Source organism: Lissotriton helveticus, chromosome 12 (genome assembly GCF_964261635.1).
Source record: "Lissotriton helveticus chromosome 12, aLisHel1.1, whole genome shotgun sequence".
Classification (NCBI taxonomy): Eukaryota; Metazoa; Chordata; class Amphibia; order Caudata; family Salamandridae; genus Lissotriton; species Lissotriton helveticus.
Genome location: NC_136073.1, coordinates 62,468,942 through 62,489,972, shown reverse-complemented (window position 1 = coordinate 62,489,972; position 21,031 = coordinate 62,468,942).

Genomic DNA, 21,031 nt, shown 5'->3' with positions numbered 1-21,031 from the left:
ATTATGTGGTAAAATACCGACTCTTAAGGGCCTGTGGCACTGTAAACTGTGCCACCTACATTTGGATTTACAGAATCGGTATATTTACCGACTCGGTAATTTACCGAATCGGTAATTTTACCGAATCGGTAAATATACTGATTCTGTAATTTTCAGCCCCCTACATCTGAAAACCCTAATACCAGTCGGAAACGGCCGAAATCGGCCGTTTCCGACCGGTATTAGGGCTCCTACATCTGGCCCATAGAGTAGCCTATGGAGATGCCCTGGAAAAGTATTTTTCTGTTATGTCATGATGTTTGTTGCTTGGTGTACCTTTCCGCCTCCGATGGAGTGCTTCCATGTCCCTGGACATTTTTGTGGCTTATGTTACTTGAAGCCGCTACATATTCAGCAGTCGTGTCTGCCAGCTCAGAAGCAGTCCTAACTTTTATTCATCGTTTAGATTTTGATTCGCTCTTAATTAGTATTTTGTGCTCGATTTATATTTGGTATAATGGGTAAAAATAGCTGAATCATCTCCGATAGGGTATTTTTTGCGGTGTCTGTTGATGCCGTCTTTGGCGGGTACCAGGTTTATCTATTTTCTCTACTGATGAGGGAAGTTATCCCGAAACCCGAGCCATGTCTCGGGCGATATCCAAAAACCCGGGACATGTATCAGGTCTAGAGATCATCAGTTTACAAGTACCTACTTGCACCCACATGGGTGAACCACTCAAGAACTCCATGTACCGGATTCCCGGGGGGCGATCCGGAGGAGGGGCTAGCGGTGTGCGCTCCATTGCGATTGCATATACAAATTGGCTCCCTTGAGCTTTGAGCCGACGAGCTCCTGGACGACGCACCTGCGTGCCGGTTCGGGCATCGAGGCCATTGACGGTTGTTTGGCGGCCTTCTCTTCCACCCCTAACTATTTTCTCTACTGATGAGGGAATTTATCCCGAAACCCGAGCCATGTCTCGGGCGAAATCCAAAAACCCGGGACATGTATCAGGTCTAGAGATCATCAGTTTACAAGTACCTACTTGCACCCACATGGGTGAACCACTCAAGAACTCCATGTACCGGATTCCCGGGGGGCGACCCAGAGGAGGGGCTAGCGGTGTGCGCTCCATTGCGATTGTTTATCTATATCTCCCTGTCTGTGCTTACAGTCCGTTCTCACTTTCTCTGTATTAGAACATTCTTTGTCTGTCTTTAGTGTTTATGCTCCTATTAGAATATTTGCATAGCCCAGGCACTGCTGCAGTTCATGTTCTACTGGGATTGAAGCATAACAACAACAACTCAGCATGCAAGGACACACACTCACTGAGTTCCTGCATAAGGCAGAATGCCTATTGGAAGGGGCAGAAGGCAAGGGTAGCCACACATTTGTACTTTAGATGGAGTTCTCCCAAAATGATTTGCTTCCACTCTTCTGCAGTGTGTGCCAGGATATCTTTCAATTCAAAGGTGATTGGCACAGTGACTGCTCTGTAAACCATAGTGGAGAGGCAGTGAATTCTAATCTTTGTAAACAGATCTCTTTGGACAGGCATGCATCTTCCTCAGGCAAGGGAAGGCACTGGCACAGTCTTTCGTACTGCAAGCGTCCATCCTTTGGTACCCATGGAGATTGGATGTGTGTCAGTTAAACGCGATCTTTTAGATCGCGGTACTTAACCACGCGGTTATTACAATGCAAGTCGTTACAACGACTTGAGTTGGAGGGCGCGGATTGAGGAATATTATAATTTTATATTCCAACACCAGTCCACGTAACAGTAGGGAAGGTGTTGGAATATAAAATTACAATATTCCTTAACCAACAGCGCCATCCAGCGCAAGTCGTAGTAACGACTTGCGTTGTAATGGCAGCGTGGTAAAGGTCGTGCGGTGTAAACACCGCGTTGTAAATGACGTTTACCTTTAGATCTATCAATGTCATTCTAACAAATGCACTGCTACAATCTTTCCTTCTTTTATCTATCTGACTTTCCATCTAAATTCTTCTGCAATTTAGGGCTTAGCGGGTTTGAAGCAGTACTACTGCAGCCCTGTAAACAACCCAGTTGCCCAACACCGAAATGTGAAATGAAACCCCAAATCATGCAAAGTAACCAGGCACCGGAGCCTTTCACTGAAAAAGAGGTAAGGGTGGCGATTGCAGGGCTATCCTCTGGTAAGGCACCGGGGCTGGACGGGGTGCCGGGAGATTTATTCAAACAGGAACCAGGCATCTGGGCGCCCTACCTTCTGTTGTTATTCAATGCAGTTCTTGAGGGGATGGAATTACCTGATACTTGGCTGGGGGCGGAGGTGGTCCCGATATTTAAAAAGGGATCTCCCCTGCTTCCAGCCAACTATCGCCCAATAAGTCTCATTGATGTATCGCAGAAGTTATTTGGCAGGCTAATACTCAATAGGCTACAGACCTGGCTGGATGAGACAGACACCCTTAGTCCATTTCAAGCAGGATTCAGAAGAGGAGTCTCCACAGTAGATCAAATATTTCGACTAAACATCATCTATTGGAAGACAGCACTGATCGAGGGCGGCACTCTGTACGCGGTCTTCGTGGACTTATGTGCCGCATTCGATTTGGTTCCCAGGGCAAAACTGTGGGAGGTAATGGCCGAGCTGGGCGTCCCGGGAGATATCCTTGAAATCTTAATCAGACTCCATAAAGATAACTTCGCACGAGTTAGGTGCGGGAAAGGTGGCAAGCTGACCGATAGGTTCCCCGTTCGCAGAGGGGTGAGGCAGGGCTGTGTGCTAGCCCCGACCCTGTTTTGCCTCTTTGTGAACGGGGTGATAGAACATCTGAGGAGGATTACCAACATCGATGCACCAAAATTGAACGGCAGCAGGGTGCCCGCAATTATGTTTGTGGATGACACCCTGCTGCTGTCCAAATCACCTATGGGGCTACAGAGGTTCCTAGACGGCATCCTAGGTTTTTGTAATGAAAGGGGGCTTGAGATCAACCCTGTAAAGACAAAATTTATGATTCTCAACCCTAAGGCCAATAATCGCCCAAATCCCCGTCTGGGCACAACACATCTAGAAAGGGTGCACACAATAGAATACCTTGGGATAACCTTAAATCAGAATTTAACATGGTCGGCTCACATAACCAAAGCTAGCATGAAATTAGCGCAGAGGGAGGGAGGCATTATGAGAATCGCCAGGAAATCCCCACTTCGCCCGTTGGCACCTGCCATACATATTTATAAAGCTCAGGCCCGGGGGGGAATCACCTATGGAAGCGAGCTGTGGGGCCACACCTCGACACACACTATCCAAACCATAGAAAATACATTTATCAGACACTTGGTTGCCCTCCCCCCTAGTACTCCACTTCTCCCATTAAGATTAGACCTGGCCCTGGGACCTATTACGGAAGAACTGGGCCTCAAACCCCTGACCTACTGGCGTCTCCTGTGGAGTAGCCAGGATCTTGCCAACTACAGAGCGGAGCTCCAGGAATTTCTCACGTTGCCTAATGCCACTAAAATCCCTTGGCTAAAGTACATAAGGAGAATGTGTGTGACTCTTGGAGTGCCTGACTTATGGTTGGATCCGGAACGTGCGTGTACAAGGATCTCCAGGAAATCACTGTCCACTTTGTTCTATAACTACATGCTCCAAAAAACACTGGATACCACCCGGGAAGGGTCCCTAACCGATCTCTTTATTAAAATCAAAGACTCATACAGTCATGAATGTGTTTTGGATGCCATGACACCGGTGTTCACAAGGAAGATCTTCCTGCAGTGGAGGTATGGGTCCCTCCCCCTAAGGTCCTTTACAAAGGCTTGGTCAGGTGGTTCAGAGACAGGGGCATGCCCGGCCTGTGCATACAAATCTGAGAGTGACTTGCATGTGGTTCTGTTCTGTGGAGCCTATACTAGAATTAGGAGACACTGGTTGGTTCCCCTTTTAAAAAATTTGGGCTTCAGAACATATGCTCCGGCCTATAGAGTCCTAAAGTCGGATCTATCTTCGCCAACAGTGTTTGCTATGGCAAAATTTTTGACTGCAATGTGGCGGGCACGCGCACGAATAATTAAGGACACTTCAACACTCTGAACACCTCTTTACCTCCCTTGTATTTGGCACAGCTACCTTTTAGAATAGTACTTATATAGTACATTTTGTATACTGTTTTTACTGTGTCTCACATGTATTTTAATGATTATTTTATCTTGTGTACATCTTTTATGATCTTTCATGATCGAAATAAAGATTTGAAATTGAATTGAAATGAAACAGGTGTGCTACTGATCTGGGAACAAGTAGGACAGGGTGAAAATGTTATTACGCTGGAGTAACTGGTATAATTTTGGTATTTTTGCATTACAAAATCTACACAAAATTACCCGGATTACTTCATTATTCTACATTTTGTAATTTCCTGGACACATGTTAATTCAAGATGTAGCATTTGGGTACTTTTGGTTATTCATGTAGTTATTCATCCAATTTATCCATGCGGACTATTCGGTTAGATTCCAAGCATCAAACAACACATTTGAACTCAACCAGCTGTGTTTTGAACGCCAGTGCCAGTTCCTTGAATGTGGGTCATCAACAAACCTTTCAGATCGATTTTTTTGAACCGAGAGGATGGTTTGGGTACTTTTTGACTGAAACACTGCAAATCCAAATGTGAGTGGCAGTGTTTTTAATGTGAGCAACCAGAAATTAATTAAAATTACATTTTGTGGTTGAATATTTACCAGAGTGGACTTTTCAGGTAATTTTTCAGTGCAAGATGCATTTTGCGTAATTATGTGTAATTTCACAACATTTTTAGAAATTTCGCAGAATTACTCTACCTGCAATGACACTAGTTAAGCTCACCTCTAGAAAAGAGGAACCTGCAGTGTCTCAAGTTCTAGGCTTTCTGGAATCCCTATACCGCAGGCACTGATGGTGGTAATTGGGTTACTCTACACAGTTTGAGACACCATTTGTGTTGACAAAACAGGTCCTTGCTAATGTTCAGATTGGTAACTTGTGGCCAGCACCCCAGGGAATCCCCATACTTAACCCCTTCCATGCTGATGACGAACCCCAGCCGTCACGCTCCACGGTGCTCGTGTGCTGATGACGGCTGGGGTTCGTCACGGCCCACCCTGTTCTTTTGTTTACCGCACAGCGGCGGAATCGGCCCAGCATGGAAGGGGTTAAAGGGTTGGTATCTCATAAACAAATGATCAGGGTACAAAAGATTCAGGTGGCAGGTACATCTGGATTGATCTGGACTGGTTGGGAGCAGCTGGGGAAAAGGTGAGCACACTTGTTAGTGTTCGGCTGCTAGTGATGTTTCATTTGGGGCTATCCACAGAAGTGTAAGTTGGGGATGATAGTTTAAATGGTTCTGGGCTCAGCTCTAGACAGCAGGAGGCCCCTTAGGGACTTAGGATGAAAAGGAAAGCTCATGTGTACCTCAATGAAATTGATGACACTGGTACCTGCTGTGGTAGGCTGGTTAAGAGGCAGTGCAGGATCACCAACAGGCACTGCCTTTGGGTGACTGTAGCACCCTTCAGTGATGTAGAGGGTGGTCATTATAGTTGTGATCAGGTCAGCTGGCTGGCAGGGGTCTCTGGCGCTGGACAGCCTCTCTTCCTCGCGTCATCCCCTACACAGGTCTCTGTCGGCTGCACCTTGTGGTTTTCTTCTGGTGCTTGTTCTCCAAGCCAGCTCTTCTCCACTCAGCTAGGCCAGAGGTCCATCGGCTCCTGAAAAGGCTAGCTTCTGCGAGTCCTCCTCAGCACGTCTCAGTATTCTGCTCCTTGTGATTGTCTTCTGGTGCTTGTTCTTCATGGCAGCTCATGCACAGCAATTCAGTAACTTGCCTTGGCATGAAGTCCTAGTCTTGTTCAAATGCCTAGCTGATGTTGCAGCAATTCTTTGGGAGTGAAGACGAGAACACCTTAAAGGCACTTTAAAGGCCCAGTTGTTAAATGGGAAGCCAGGGCCAATCCGAGGACCACCTTCACAAATCATTTCCGCAGCCATCTATTTCACAGGTCTTTTCTTGTTCTTTCTACCCTAAAAGAAGGGCAACAAATGATCACAGACCATGTCTGAGTTGGTTATCTCCATTGCTAGCGTGAGTACTGTGAGAAAAACAAAAGCTCATAGATGGAGAGCTTGACATAATTTCAGTAATTTCCCTGAGTGACATGTTTCAGCCTCGTTGGGCCACATCTGATAGGGTCAGCGTGCGTCAGTATAGCACAGTGAGCTAAGGTACCCATGGACATCCCCATGTCTCTTAGGGTAACTCACTAAGACAACAAGTGATGCAAGTTCAGTCTCTATGGCCCAGTAAGGTATGGGACACATTGCATCTTCCAGTCCAGGGAGGAGGTGGAAGCAAGATGTGGTCCAAGAGATGCATTGAGGCTGATCCAGGCCACATATCCCAAATGGTTTGGACAGCTTTAGAGCAGACTTGGACAGGGGCAGCCCTTTTAGCCAAGCTGATTATAGTGAGTTTGTTTTGCTCCAGGAGCCTCCCAAGACTATTAAGGTGTGCTTCTGGATTCTTCCAGATACCCCATATGAGTTACAAGGATTTCTTGAATGTTGTTGCGTCCACCGGGATGCAGAAGAACTCAAAGTAACCTTACACCAGTGCTGCACACAGATGGAGTTTTATGAGGATGTCATTCACAGAATGTATGTCCTCCTCCCAAACACCTACCAAATGAACACGACCAAAGAGACACACCCATGAGTACAAAATACAATCTGCAAATCGGAAATGTTTTTCCAACTCACAACCGACTCATTGTGAACCGGAAGTGAAAGAGGGACTAAATGGGGCATTACCCTCCTAATTCTGATTTGAGACACAGTGTATAAATGCCACGTGACCACAATCTCAGTCTGGGATGGACAGTCGCCTCTGTGCAAATCAAAGCTATGATCACTGGGAGGAGCAGGCAGTGGTCCAAAGGATGAATGACGAATGAATGTATGATTTAGTTTTTTTTTTCAGTCCCATCTGTTTAAAAAAGTAGCCGTTGTGTAGGGATAGAGGTCTGATGTCCCTCTAAAACCTCTATTGCATTCACAGCCAGTCACCATGAGCAACAAAATGAAACCTACTTCATGCACATGCGTGCCGAAGGTCTTTTTGCGACCCCTTGCGAATGATCGTTTTGCGCCGTGGCTGATTTGTGCATTAGTCGCGGTACAAAAATAAGGTTGGGTTCCAAACAGTCTCTCTGCGAAAAACAGCAAGTGCGTTGCATCCCAACCTTTCTAGATCAGGTCTTAGAAAAGCCACTAATAGGTCGCCCCCTGAACTGTGGCCCATGTGGAAAAAGACTACTAGAGCCCCCGGCAGCATTGTCAACTGGACATCCAATCATGGCTTGAAATGGCCTTTGACGTCCTGCCTTACTTCTAGACTTGGCTTGGTTCCAATTAACAGTTTCAGTGGTGGGTCTTTGGGCTTTTCTTGGATTGCTTTTAGTGGAACCTCAGCCCACAGGCTCAAACCCACTGAGCTGTCTAGGTTTCCACCCAGGGTTGTGAGGGCAGAGGACAGAGATAGCATGACAATCTGGATACAAGTGTCCCTTCTGTCTGAAATTTCTGCCCTTTATCACCAAAAAGACACTGTAAAACCCCGTTTCAGCCAGTTTGAACCACTGAGCCAGGGACTACAACTCGCCAACCCACTCGACAACTTGCCCAAAGTACTGACATGGCCTCCTTTTAATTGTTTATTTAGCGACTAGTGTGTACATTCTACATTAGCGTTTGGGCTTTTCATCCATACCATAGAATTATTTTACCTGTGCTACTTTTTGCAACAGTTAAGTAAAAATAAGTCATCATCTCTGACTGGCTATTAAGTTTATTGAATGAAAATATTTGTATTATACAATATCTTCATTGCAAAACCCCTGCCCCCTCCTGAAGCAAGCCATGCTGCTCATTATAATTAAGTTTGCAGACTCAGGCATACAGAGGGGGACCCTGGCTATCCCATTGGAGTTCAGGAGTCCCTGAGCCCTTGGGTCACTAGCAGTAAAGGCTGCATCACTCTGGAAGTGGCCCAGTGACCACTGACTGCCCCATGACCCAAACAAGAGGGCTCAAGTGTCCACAGTTGCTAAAGAACACCCTGCTGCTGGTGTGAACAAGTCAAGGCTGAGCAGCTGCTAGCAATTTATTCCCAGCATGCCAGACATTCTTTCAGCTTGGCAGATCCATAATGGCTCTCTGCCTGGTTGGTAAATAAACATTGGCAACAGGGTGTGCACTCCATGATTTACTTGAAACTCGAATGGCTGCCATGTTCTTTGGGAGAGGTCCAAGTCTCAGGCTAAGGTGCATCCCTGCCAAATATTATGGTGTCAATTCACAAAGGCTAATTCAGTCACAAGCATAACTTTATGACCATATTTACCTAAGTTACTCCTGCAAGGGTTTCACAAAGGGATTCCTGGCAGGTATAAGCCCATTTACGAGGGCAGAGCTCTCTCCCGCCCAGAGTTCTCCGCACTGTAAATCGCTCAAGGGCGTGGGAACATGTGTTGCAAAGCATTCCAAAGTATGGTCAGCCTTGGACGTTTGGGAATGACCACAAACAGCAATGTTTGTGGGCAATCACAAACTCTTCACAATCCACTTTTTAGCGTAGAATTATTGCACACATGGATTGCTGGCGTAAATCCTTTCCCAGGAGGAAAGTGGAATGAATCACCGCGAGATTTGGTGGTGATGTTTCTGTTTTTTGTCAGCATAAGCTAAGATCTTATTACCTTTAGCTATGCTCTGGCAAGGCCCTGCACCCATCCTACTGCTGCGGCCATTGAACCACTAACTGCACACGGCTAGTAGCCACAATCAGCATTGGGTTGGCTGGAGTACATGCCCACCTGCCAGGCCCTGAATCCAACCCCTACCAGCAGCATTTTTTTATTTTAAAAACGTTTTTCGGCTACTGCAGTACTCCTACTGTGCTAACACCCTTCCCATGGTACCGCAGTGCCATGCAAGCTTCCTTGGTGAAGCTTGCATTGGGTGAAGCTTGGGTGAAAGCTCAGAGAGAGTATTAAAGTACCTCATGGGAGGGCCGTGCTGGGTCCCACGGGAGTACAGTAGAAACTGCGCCCCCGCCCCAATTGTCTTTTTGGACTTTTTTCCCATTTGGGTCCCCGTACAAGGCAAGGGAGCCAGATGCCCCATGCCTGCCCCCTTATGCTCGTTTAAAATAATGTTTTTAGGATATGATGAGCGAGTTCTGTAATCTCAACCCCAACATTTTGTTCTGAGCTGCGGCCAGCCAATCAGAAGTCCCTATTTTAAAAGAATTGTCAGTACCACAGGACTCCAGCTGGGCCAACCATCCAGATATACTTAACTTTTCAACCCACTGAAGACCAATCTGAGCACCTCCTTAAACACTAAACGGATTTGCATTAAATCACAAAAATTACGCTTTCTGTGTAAAATTCGAATTCTTTGCCAAATATTGTACAAATCTGGTCAGGCATTTTTTATTGTATCGGGTAGAGCAGATTTTCTTATGGAAATCAACATAGGGTATCTAAACTCTACATTTTACAATCCCCCCTTATTTTTTGCCCTCACCTCAGACGAATCAATGTGAAGCATTCCATGAAAGACTTGATGCAGATGAATTTTCTTTTTTGAAAGTTAACAATGCCAAAGTTAATAGTGAGTGGTACAAAAGGGGGTGGTTAATAGTAAAGCAATAAATGCTTTTCCTGTGGAAACGTTGCCCTAACAATAACTGCACATCTATCTATCTATCTATTTATCTATCTATCTATCTATCTATCTATCTATCTATCTATCTATCTATCTATCTATCTATCTATCTATCTATCTATCTATCTATCTATCTATCTATCTATCTATCTATCTATATATATATATATATATATATATATATATATATATATATATATCCAAGAAAGAAGTGACTCAAAGAGATATATTCACCAAAGAACAAAAATACATTTCCACTACAACGTTTCAGCTTCCGCCTTCCTCAGGTAGTTTTAAGATGGTAAGCTCAGTGGCTGCACAGATGACACAGCTGAATTTTCAAAAAGCATCTTGAGTGAAAATTCCATTTGGAATGTGGAATCAATGCAGTCCTGAGAGTTCTTGAGATATACAGTAATCAGGATGTATTGTCAGTAATGTTAGGTCCATCTGGATGCAATGATTTTAAACGGTACATCCAGAAGTTTTCCCTGGAGTCCAGTAGTTCTTCCTTTGAGACATGTTCCACGGGGAAAATCTTCAAATCTGATAGTGAATGATCCACAAGGTTAAAATGATTGGCTACAGGCTGGTCAATTTTCTTATTAATTATTGCTGATTTGTGGTTCCTGAATCGTGTGCGGAGGTCATTCATTGTTTGGCCTACATATTGTTTTTTACAGCTTTGCCGTTGGCACTGAATCACATAAATAATTCATGTTGAGCGACATGTAAGATGCTGTCTTATTGCATAGGTCCTTCTGGTAACATAACTAGTAACTGATGATGTTTGTAAAAGGTATTCACACGTGATGCACCTTTTAGAGTCACAGCACTGAACCCCTGCATTTGTTACAGCTTGCTTGAGTTCAGCTCTCACAATAAGAGATCGTAAATTTGGAGCTCTGCGGTAAGCAATGACTGGCGGTTTTGGAAAAACCTTTTGCAATTTTTCACAAGTGGACAGAAAGGGAAATGTTTTTTGCATTATATTTCTGTAGTTGGGAGCTGATGGATGATAGTCAACTACAAATGGAGTTCTGTCGCTTTTGTTTCTGGCGTTGGTATTCCAAATAAGTGCTTCTCTGGGTAACTGCAAAGACTTGTCAATTTGTTGCTGTATGATATGCAGAGGATAGCCTCGCCTTCTAAATAATGTAGCAAGCTCCTGTAGATGGTCTTTACAGGTTTCCTCATTGCTGCAGATGCGTCTTATTCTGAGTGCTTGGCTGTAGATGATGCTCAGTTTAGTGCGATGTGGGTGACATGAAGTCCAGTTTAGATACAAATGAGCATCTGTAGGCTTGTGGTACAGATCAGTTGTAAGTTTGTGTTCATGAATGGTGACTAGCACATCCAGAAAAGGGAGATGATGCTTCTGTTTGGTATTGCTGCTGGTAAATTTGATGGTAGGATGGATATTGTTGATATTAGCTGTAAATTGTTCCAATGTTCTACTTCCTTCCTGCATTGCATATTATAAATATGTCATCAATGTATCGTAGCCATACCAGTGGTTTGATGCTAGAAGTAGCAAGTATACTGTTCTCTAGTTTGCCCATGAAGATATTTGCATAGGATGGAGCCATCCGAGTACCCATGGAAGTACCTTGTATCTGCATATAGTGTTTACCATTGAATGTAAAATTGTTGGATTTAAGGATAACTCTAGCAAAGTTGGTAAGCACATTTGTTGATGGTTTTTTCACAGTTCTTTTACTAAGAGCTTCAGATAACGCCATACGCCCATCCTCATGTGGTATATTGGTGTATAATGATGTAACATCAAATGTAGCCAGAAGAGTATCATCGTCAAATGTGTAGGTTTGGTTTAATTTTTCAATAATCTGAAGGAAGTGACTGGTATCTTTAACAAATGATGGAAGTTCCTGTACAATGGGCTGGAGGTGCAGGTCAACAAATAAAGATAGTCTCTCAGTGGTGGTGTCATTGCCAGAGATGATTGGACGGCCAGGATTGTTCATTTTGGGAATTTTGGGAAGCATATACAATCTCCCAGGTCTTGGTTGGGGATGAACAAGAATATCTGCTGTTGTTTCATCAATGAGGTTTAAGCAGCTGTACCTTACAACCATGTTTTTAATTTCTTTGTTCAAATCTTCAGTGGGATCAGTTTCTAAAGGTTTGTAAGTGTTGGTATCCATTAGTTGTCTCATTCCTTCCTCAATATAATCACTTACTTTCATGGCAACCACTGCACCACCTTTGTCTGCCGGTTTTATAATGACATCCATTCTCTGTTGAAGGAGGTGGAGAGCTTTTCTTTCTTCTTTGCTGATGTTATCAAAAATCCTTTTAGGTGTTGATTCCTTGATGTGTTTGTTGATGGATAAAATGTATGTATCAAGAACAGGATTTCTACCACATTGAGGAGTCCATGATTTGGGATGGCAGAACTTCTTAAATGGATCTGGAAGGTAGCTTGGCAGACCAACATTAGAATTATTCTAAAAGTATTCTGCGAGTCTGCATCTTCTCTCGAAGGTTTTTAGGTCTCTCATCATGTTGGCCGTATTATGGTCCTTCGGTACAGGACAGAAATAGAGGCCTTTGCTCAAGAGGTTCAATTCACCCGGTGATAGGAGCCCTTCAGTCAGGTCAATAACTGAGTCAGATGTCTGGAAGGGTTGAAGCTGGCTGATGCTATGCAGTCTTTTTATTGGCTATATATATATATATATATATATATATATATATATGTACGCTCCAAAATCCCAGGAACATCAATCCAAAAGGAAGGTAGCACACTCAGGGGAGGTTTCACAAAGATTTAATAAGGAAACCAACAGCAACGACGCGTTTCACCTTAGGGCTTCGTCAAGTTGTGCAGAGAGCCGAGGCGCGCGTCCATTTAAAAAGGAAATCACATGCACAATCAATTACAATTCATTGAAATAAACATAGGACTGTACAAACAAATGTTTGGTCGCCATCTTGGAGTGGAGGAAATAGTCGTGTAATGCAAGCAAATAAGAAACAATAATGCTTCAAATTAAACGCCTAAACCATTGGTATGCAGTCGATTATGATTCATTTATCAAGCCCTAAATGGGCATTCAAACACCAAGGCGGTATCATCCGCGCCTATCCTGTGAAAATTAATTTCATAAAAAGGCACATCACACAAACATGTATTCCAAATATTATACTTATAACGCCCTGGATGGGCTTGTAAAATTAAGCATGTGTTCCTAAATTCATTAGAATGTCATCAGACTTAAAACAGTTCATATAAAAATCACAGTCAAGGAAAAGTAAGGAAATACAAAATTATATGCATCTAGAGTTGTCAACCTAAATGAACAGCTAATTCTTCATGCATATTGAGGCCTAGCGGATGCTTGGTCTGTAAGTCAATAATATATCTGGATTCCAGACGTCTCAATCTAAGTAGACGGTCCCCTCCTCTAATACTTGTAGGCACACTGTCTATGCAGGTATAAGCTAACAGATCCCTGTTGCTGTTGTGCAATCTTGCAAAGTGCCTGGCCACTGGGTAGGTGTCATCCTTTTTTGCAATCGCACGCATATGCTCTAGCACCCTAAGTTTCACTGCGTTCGTGGTACTCCCAATATAATTGAGGCCACAGGGACAAGTTAAGCAGTAAATAGCATATGGCGTGGAGCATGTTAGAAATTTGTTGATTCTTTTAGGGATACTAACACCAGGTATTTTATAAGTAAGCGTCCGCTTACTAAACCTGCATGCCTTGCAGCGGCCACAAGGGTAAAAACCCTTAAGAACAGGTAGATTAGGGCTTTTTTCAGGGGCTATAAAATGACTAGAGACCAGATGATTTTTTAGTGATCTCGCTTTCCTAAACGTGATCAATGGATTGGGGGGTAAGTCTGCTTTGATCGTATTATCCGATAATAAGATGTTCCAATTCTTTCTCAGGATTTGCTTTATCTGGCCTGCATTTCGAGAGTAGGTAGTTATAAGTCGGAAACCACCATTTTTAGATTTAACTTGTTGTTTGGGTTTTAATAAATCTTTACGATTCATCTTTTTAACCCTCTCATAGGCCTTCCTTAGCACACTGTCGCTATAACCCCTCGTTTTAAACCATCATTAATCTAACTGAGAAAGTGTTAACGAATGAAGAAAATTCGACACTTCAATTAGGTTTATCGTTCTGTCCTCAGAGAAACTTTGAATTTGCACAAACGCGCATTGACATTTTTAAATTTGTAAGAAAATTAAAACTATACAAATTTTTTTAAACTCAAACCGCCCAGTGAGCGCCATAAAGCCACCCTTGTGATGGAGGATACTGAACTTTTTTGCAATGAGCTGCAAGGCCTTAGAGTAATGGAAGGCCTTCGTTTGGAAAGTAGCACTATTGGTGATGGTGAGGTAACCAACACTCAAATGCTTGACAATTGGGATGTACAGCAAAAGGGTGGAGCCAGTGAATTCAAACCGGCCTCCACTTTTATGCCAATGATGGGTGCAGATGCAATTGACACGTTTTCAGATGCTGTGTTGAGGGATCTCACAAGATTGCGCACCACTTGTAAATATGCTTCCAATAAAGATAACAATTTTTCAAAGACACAGCAGCTTGCACTTACTACTCTTTGTGAAAATTCGGGCTTGATAATCAAGCCCTCTGATAAAGGAGGGAACATTGTTATACTCACAGCCTCTCAATATGAAACAGAGGCTCTTCGTCTGTTGGGAGACATTAATACCTATGCCATCATCAATGAAAAAACGTATAATTTGAGTGTGAACAACTATCATGAGATGATTTTAAAATGGCATAATGCTAATATGCTTAATACAGATGAATATTTGTTCTTAAGGTGTTTGAGTCCTGTGATCCCTACCTTTTATTATTTACCGAAAGTTCACAAGAATTTGTTGAATCCTCCCGGTAGGCCGATTGTTGCCTCGAACGGCAGTTTGACCGAAAATCTTTCCATTTATGTAGATTCTTTCCTGTCTCCTTTGGTAATGTCCCTCAAATCGTATTTAAGAGATACTAAACATTTTCTTAATTGTGTTGAAGAAATTGTCTGGAAAGACTCATATTGTATGCTGGTGCTTGACATCGCCAGTCTATACACGTGTATAGTACATGGGGATGGCCTCAAAGCAATGGCGAGCTTCTTGGAGAAACGTCCCATAAGATTTTACGAGCATAATAAGATGCTGCTGGAATTTATGATGTTTAGTCTTAACAACAACATTTTCTTATTTGCTAAACAATTATACCAACAAATATCCGGTGTCGCGATGGGAGCCTGCTCCGCCCCCAGTTTCGCGAATCTTTTCGTGGGATGGTGGGAGGAGCAGGCGTCCTGGAGCGACAAATATCCTGAGTGGGGCAGTCGTATAATCAGATGGTATCGTTATATAGACGATTTGTTCATCATACTAGACTGTTCGCAAGAGGCTGCCAAAGGCTTTGTAGATGCCCTGAATGACAATGATATTAATCTGAAGTTTTCTGGTCAAATTAGCAACATGTCTGTGGATTATCTTGATCTTACTGTATACATAGACAATCAAGGATGTATACAGACGAAACTGTTTAGAAAAGAAACGGCGGGCAATTCCACATTGTTCGCCACAAGTAATCATCCCCGTCCATTGGTTGAGAGTATTCCTTATGGGGAGTTACTTAGAATACGGAGGAACAATTCCAATGAAGATGAGTATGAGAGAGCAGCTTTTGCAAGCATGCAGAGGTTTAAAACGAGGGGTTATAGCGACAGTGTGCTAAGGAAGGCCTATGAGAGGGTTAAAAAGATGAATCGTAAAGATTTATTAAAACCCAAACAACAAGTTAAATCTAAAAATGGTGGTTTCCGACTTATAACTACCTACTCTCGAAATGCAGGCCAGATAAAGCAAATCCTGAGAAAGAATTGGAACATCTTATTATCGGATAATACGATCAAAGCAGACTTACCCCCCAATCCATTGATCACGTTTAGGAAAGCGAGATCACTAAAAAATCATCTGGTCTCTAGTCATTTTATAGCCCCTGAAAAAAGCCCTAATCTACCTGTTCTTAAGGGTTTTTACCCTTGTGGCCGCTGCAAGGCATGCAGGTTTAGTAAGCGGACGCTTACTTATAAAATACCTGGTGTTAGTATCCCTAAAAGAATCAACAAATTTCTAACATGCTCCACGCCATATGCTATTTACTGCTTAACTTGTCCCTGTGGCCTCAATTATATTGGGAGTACCACGAACGCAGTGAAACTTAGGGTGCTAGAGCATATGCGTGCGATTGCAAAAAAGGATGACACCTACCCAGTGGCCAGGCACTTTGCAAGATTGCACAACAGCAACAGGGATCTGTTAGCTTATACCTGCATAGACAGTGTGCCTACAAGTATTAGAGGAGGGGACCGTCTACTTAGATTGAGACGTCTGGAATCCAGATATATTATTGACTTACAGACCAAGCATCCGCTAGGCCTCAATATGCATGAAGAATTAGCTGTTCATTTAGGTTGACAACTCTAGATGCATATAATTTTGTATTTCCTTACTTTTCCTTGACTGTGATTTTTATATGAACTGTTTTAAGTCTGATGACATTCTAATGAATTTAGGAACACATGCTTAATTTTACAAGCCCATCCAGGGCGTTATAAGTATAATATTTGGAATACATGTTTGTGTGATGTGCCTTTTTATGAAATTAATTTTCACAGGATAGGCGCGGATGATACCGCCTTGGTGTTTGAATGCCCATTTAGGGCTTGATAAATGAATCATAATCGACTGCATACCAATGGTTTAGGCGTTTAATTTGAAGCATTATTGTTTCTTATTTGCTTGCATTACACGACTATTTCCTCCACTCCAAGATGGCGACCAAACATTTGTTTGTACAGTCCTATGTTTATTTCAATGAATTGTAATTGATTGTGCATGTGATTTCCTTTTTAAATGGACGCGCGCCTCGGCTCTCTGCACAACTTGACGAAGCCCTAAGGTGAAACGCGTCGTTGCTGTTGGTTTCCTTATTAAATCTTTGTGAAACCTCCCCTGAGTGTGCTACCTTCCTTTTGGATTGATGTTCCTGGGATTTTGGAGCGTACATTTTGATTTCGGGCACACCCCCGACTTGGTGTGCACCCACTCGAGCAGTGCAACTGGCTGGTGTTCGTAGCTTCTGGATTCATTACCGGCTGCACCGAGTTTGCCTCAATAACCACGCATTGCCATATATCGAAGAACGCTGCGGTTGTCTACTTGAACGGCCCTAATTGACGTTTCTTCGTTTCTCCGGTAAGGCGCAGTGTGCGCATGTGAAAGACTTTGTTGCTTTTAAACACTGCGGGCAAAAAACTCAAAAAAACACAAAAAAACTCAGAGTGAAAGGGGACTATACAGCATTATTGTACGGTAGTCGCGGACGCACTACCTTCAATATGTTTAGCGAAGCAGAGAGACGAGAGGCGGAACAAGGAATGTTTAAAAATAGGAAAAAGCCTGATAGCTCACAAAAGGCTGGCGGGAGTAATACCAATGGGGCCAACACATCATTACAAACAAAACTGGTCTCTCTAGAACGATTGTATGAAAGAGAAATCAGGAAGTGGTGGGAGGCAACCTCATTACAGAACTATATCGAGGTTGACCGTGTCCCCAGAGGGTTACGCATATATACGATCCCGGCGTACGAAAATCCAGACCCCAAACTGCTAGACGCATGGGCTGAGCATACTGCCGCTTCATGCAAAGGGAGTCTGCAAATTCTAGTACGTTTTGCGTGGAGTGACCGCGAAAAGGCTTTGACACAGATCAAGGAAATTGAAGAGGATCTATTGAAAGAAGAAGACCAGGAAAGTCTGGGGGATAAACGTGAACAACTCAAAAAGCGTTTGAAAAGATATGAACAAAAAATCAAACAAAGAAAAGAAGAAAAATTTGAAAGGGATGAGAACGATTACCGACTGGGAAGAGTATTAACCTTCGCTAAGAAGTATGATAACACCCGAAGGCAAATAAAGAACAAGAAAAAAATGGGCGCCCCGATAACTGTCGAATCGGTAACATCAGAGTCCGATGCCAACCCCGATGACTTGGTGAGTGAAGATGGCAGTGAAGAGGCTTCCCCTTTTCAAGTGGAATACGAGATAATGCGCAACAACCAACTGGAGGGTGGAAGAGGAAAGCCCCCGGACAATCGAGGACAAAGAGGAAGACGCGGCGGGGGGGCCGTTGGAAGAAATCCTTTAAGTTCTCCTCCTGTGACTCGCAGCATGAAGAAGTTCTTCAAGAAAAAGAACTGATAAATATTCCAGTGCCTACTAATTCCCAGGACAAGTTAACCATCATTAATCTAACTGAGAAAGTGTTAACGAATGAAGAAAATTCGACACTTCAATTAGGTTTATCGTTCTGTCCTCAGAGAAACTTTGAATTTGCACAAACGCGCATTGACATTTTTAAATTTGTAAGAAAATTAAAACTATACAAATTTTTTAAACTCAAACCGCCCAGTGAGCGCCATAAAGCCACCCTTGTGATGGAGGATACTGAACTTTTTTGCAATGAGCTGCAAGGCCTTAGAGTAATGGAAGGCCTTCGTTTGGAAAGTAGCACTATTGGTGATGGTGAGGTAACCAACACTCAAATGCTTGACAATTGGGATGTACAGCAAAAGGGTGGAGCCAGTGAATTCAAACCGGCCTCCACTTTTATGCCAATGATGGGTGCAGATGCAATTGACACGTTTTCAGATGCTGTGTTGAGGGATCTCACAAGATTGCGCACCACTTGTAAATATGCTTCCAATAAAGATAACAATTTTTCAAAGACACAGCAGCTTGCACTTACTACTCTTTGTGAAAATTCGGGCTTGATAATCAAGCCCTCTGATAAAGGAGGGAACATTGTTATACTCACAGCCTCTCAATATGAAACAGAGGCTCTTCGTCTGTTGGGAGACATTAATACCTATGCCATCATCAATGGAAAAACGTATAATTTGAGTGTGAACAACTATCATGAGATGATTTTAAAATGGCATAATGCTAATATGCTTAATACAGATGAATATTTGTTCTTAAGGTGTTTGAGTCCTGTGATCCCTACCTTTTATTATTTACCGAAAGTTCACAAGAATTTGTTGAATCCTCCCGGTAGGCCGATTGTTGCCTCGAACGGCAGTTTGACCGAAAATCTTTCCATTTATGTAGATTCTTTCCTGTCTCCTTTGGTAATGTCCCTCAAATCGTATTTAAGAGATACTAAACATTTTCTTAATTGTGTTGAAGAAATTGTCTGGAAAGACTCATATTGTATGCTGGTGCTTGACATCGCCAGTCTATACACGTGTATAGTACATGGGGATGGCCTCAAAGCAATGGCGAGCTTCTTGGAGAAACGTCCCATAAGATTTTACGAGCATAATAAGATGCTGCTGGAATTTATGATGTTTAGTCTTAACAACAACATTTTCTTATTTGCTAAACAATTATACCAACAAATATCCGGTGTCGCGATGGGAGCCTGCTCCGCCCCCAGTTTCGCGAATCTTTTCGTGGGATGGTGGGAGGAGCAGGCGTCCTGGAGCGACAAATATCCTGAGTGGGGCAGTCGTATAATCAGATGGTATCGTTATATAGACGATTTGTTCATCATACTAGACTGTTCGCAAGAGGCTGCCAAAGGCTTTGTAGATGCCCTGAATGACAATGATATTAATCTGAAGTTTTCTGGTCAAATTAGCAACATGTCTGTGGATTATCTTGATCTTACTGTATACATAGACAATCAAGGATGTATACAGACGAAACTGTTTAGAAAAGAAACGGCGGGCAATTCCACATTGTTCGCCACAAGTAATCATCCCCGTCCATTGGTTGAGAGTATTCCTTATGGGGAGTTACTTAGAATACGGAGGAACAATTCCAATGAAGATGAGTATGAGAGAGCAGCTTTTGCAAGCATGCAGAGGTTTAAAACGAGGGGTTATAGCGACAGTGTGCTAAGGAAGGCCTATGAGAGGGTTAAAAAGATGAATCGTAAAGATTTATTAAAACCCAAACAACAAGTTAAATCTAAAAATGGTGGTTTCCGACTTATAACTACCTACTCTCGAAATGCAGGCCAGATAAAGCAAATCCTGAGAAAGAATTGGAACATCTTATTATCGGATAATACGATCAAAGCAGACTTACCCCCCAATCCATTGATCACGTTTAGGAAAGCGAGATCACTAAAAAATCATCTGGTCTCTAGTCATTTTATAGCCCCTGAAAAAAGCCCTAATCTACCTGTTCTTAAGGGTTTTTACCCTTGTGGCCGCTGCAAGGCATGCAGGTTTAGTAAGCGGACGCTTACTTATAAAATACCTGGTGTTAGTATCCCTAAAAGAATCAACAAATTTCTAACATGCTCCACGCCATATGCTATTTACTGCTTAACTTGTCCCTGTGGCCTCAATTATATTGGGAGTACCACGAACGCAGTGAAACTTAGGGTGCTAGAGCATATGCGTGCGATTGCAAAAAAGGATGACACCTACCCAGTGGCCAGGCACTTTGCAAGATTGCACAACAGCAACAGGGATCTGTTAGCTTATACCTGCATAGACAGTGTGCCTACAAGTATTAGAGGAGGGGACCGTCTACTTAGATTGAGACGTCTGGAATCCAGATATATTATTGACTTACAGACCAAGCATCCGCTAGGCCTCAATATGCATGAAGAATTAGCTGTTCATTTAGGTTGACAACTCTAGATGCATATAATTTTGTATTTCCTTACTTTTCCTTGACTGTGATTTTTATATGAACTGTTTTAAGTCTGATGACATTCTAATGAATTTAGGAACACATGCTTAATTTTACAAGCCCATCCAGGGCGTTATAAGCATAATATTTGGAATACATGTTTGTGTGATGTGCCTTTTTATGAAATTAATTTTCACAGGATAGGCGCGGATGATACCGCCTTGGTGTTTGAATGCCCATTTAGGGCTTGATAAATGAATCATAATCGACTGCATACCAATGGTTTAGGCGTTTAATTTGAAGCATTATTGTTTCTTATTTGCTTGCATTACACGACTATTTCCTCCACTCCAAGATGGCGACCAAACATTTGTTTGTACAGTCCTATGTTTATTTCAATGAATTGTAATTGATTGTGCATGTGATTTCCTTTTTAAATGGACGCGCGCCTCGGCTCTCTGCACAACTTGACGAAGCCCTAAGGTGAAACGCGTCGTTGCTGTTGGTTTCCTTATTAAATCTTTGTGAAACCTCCCCTGAGTGTGCT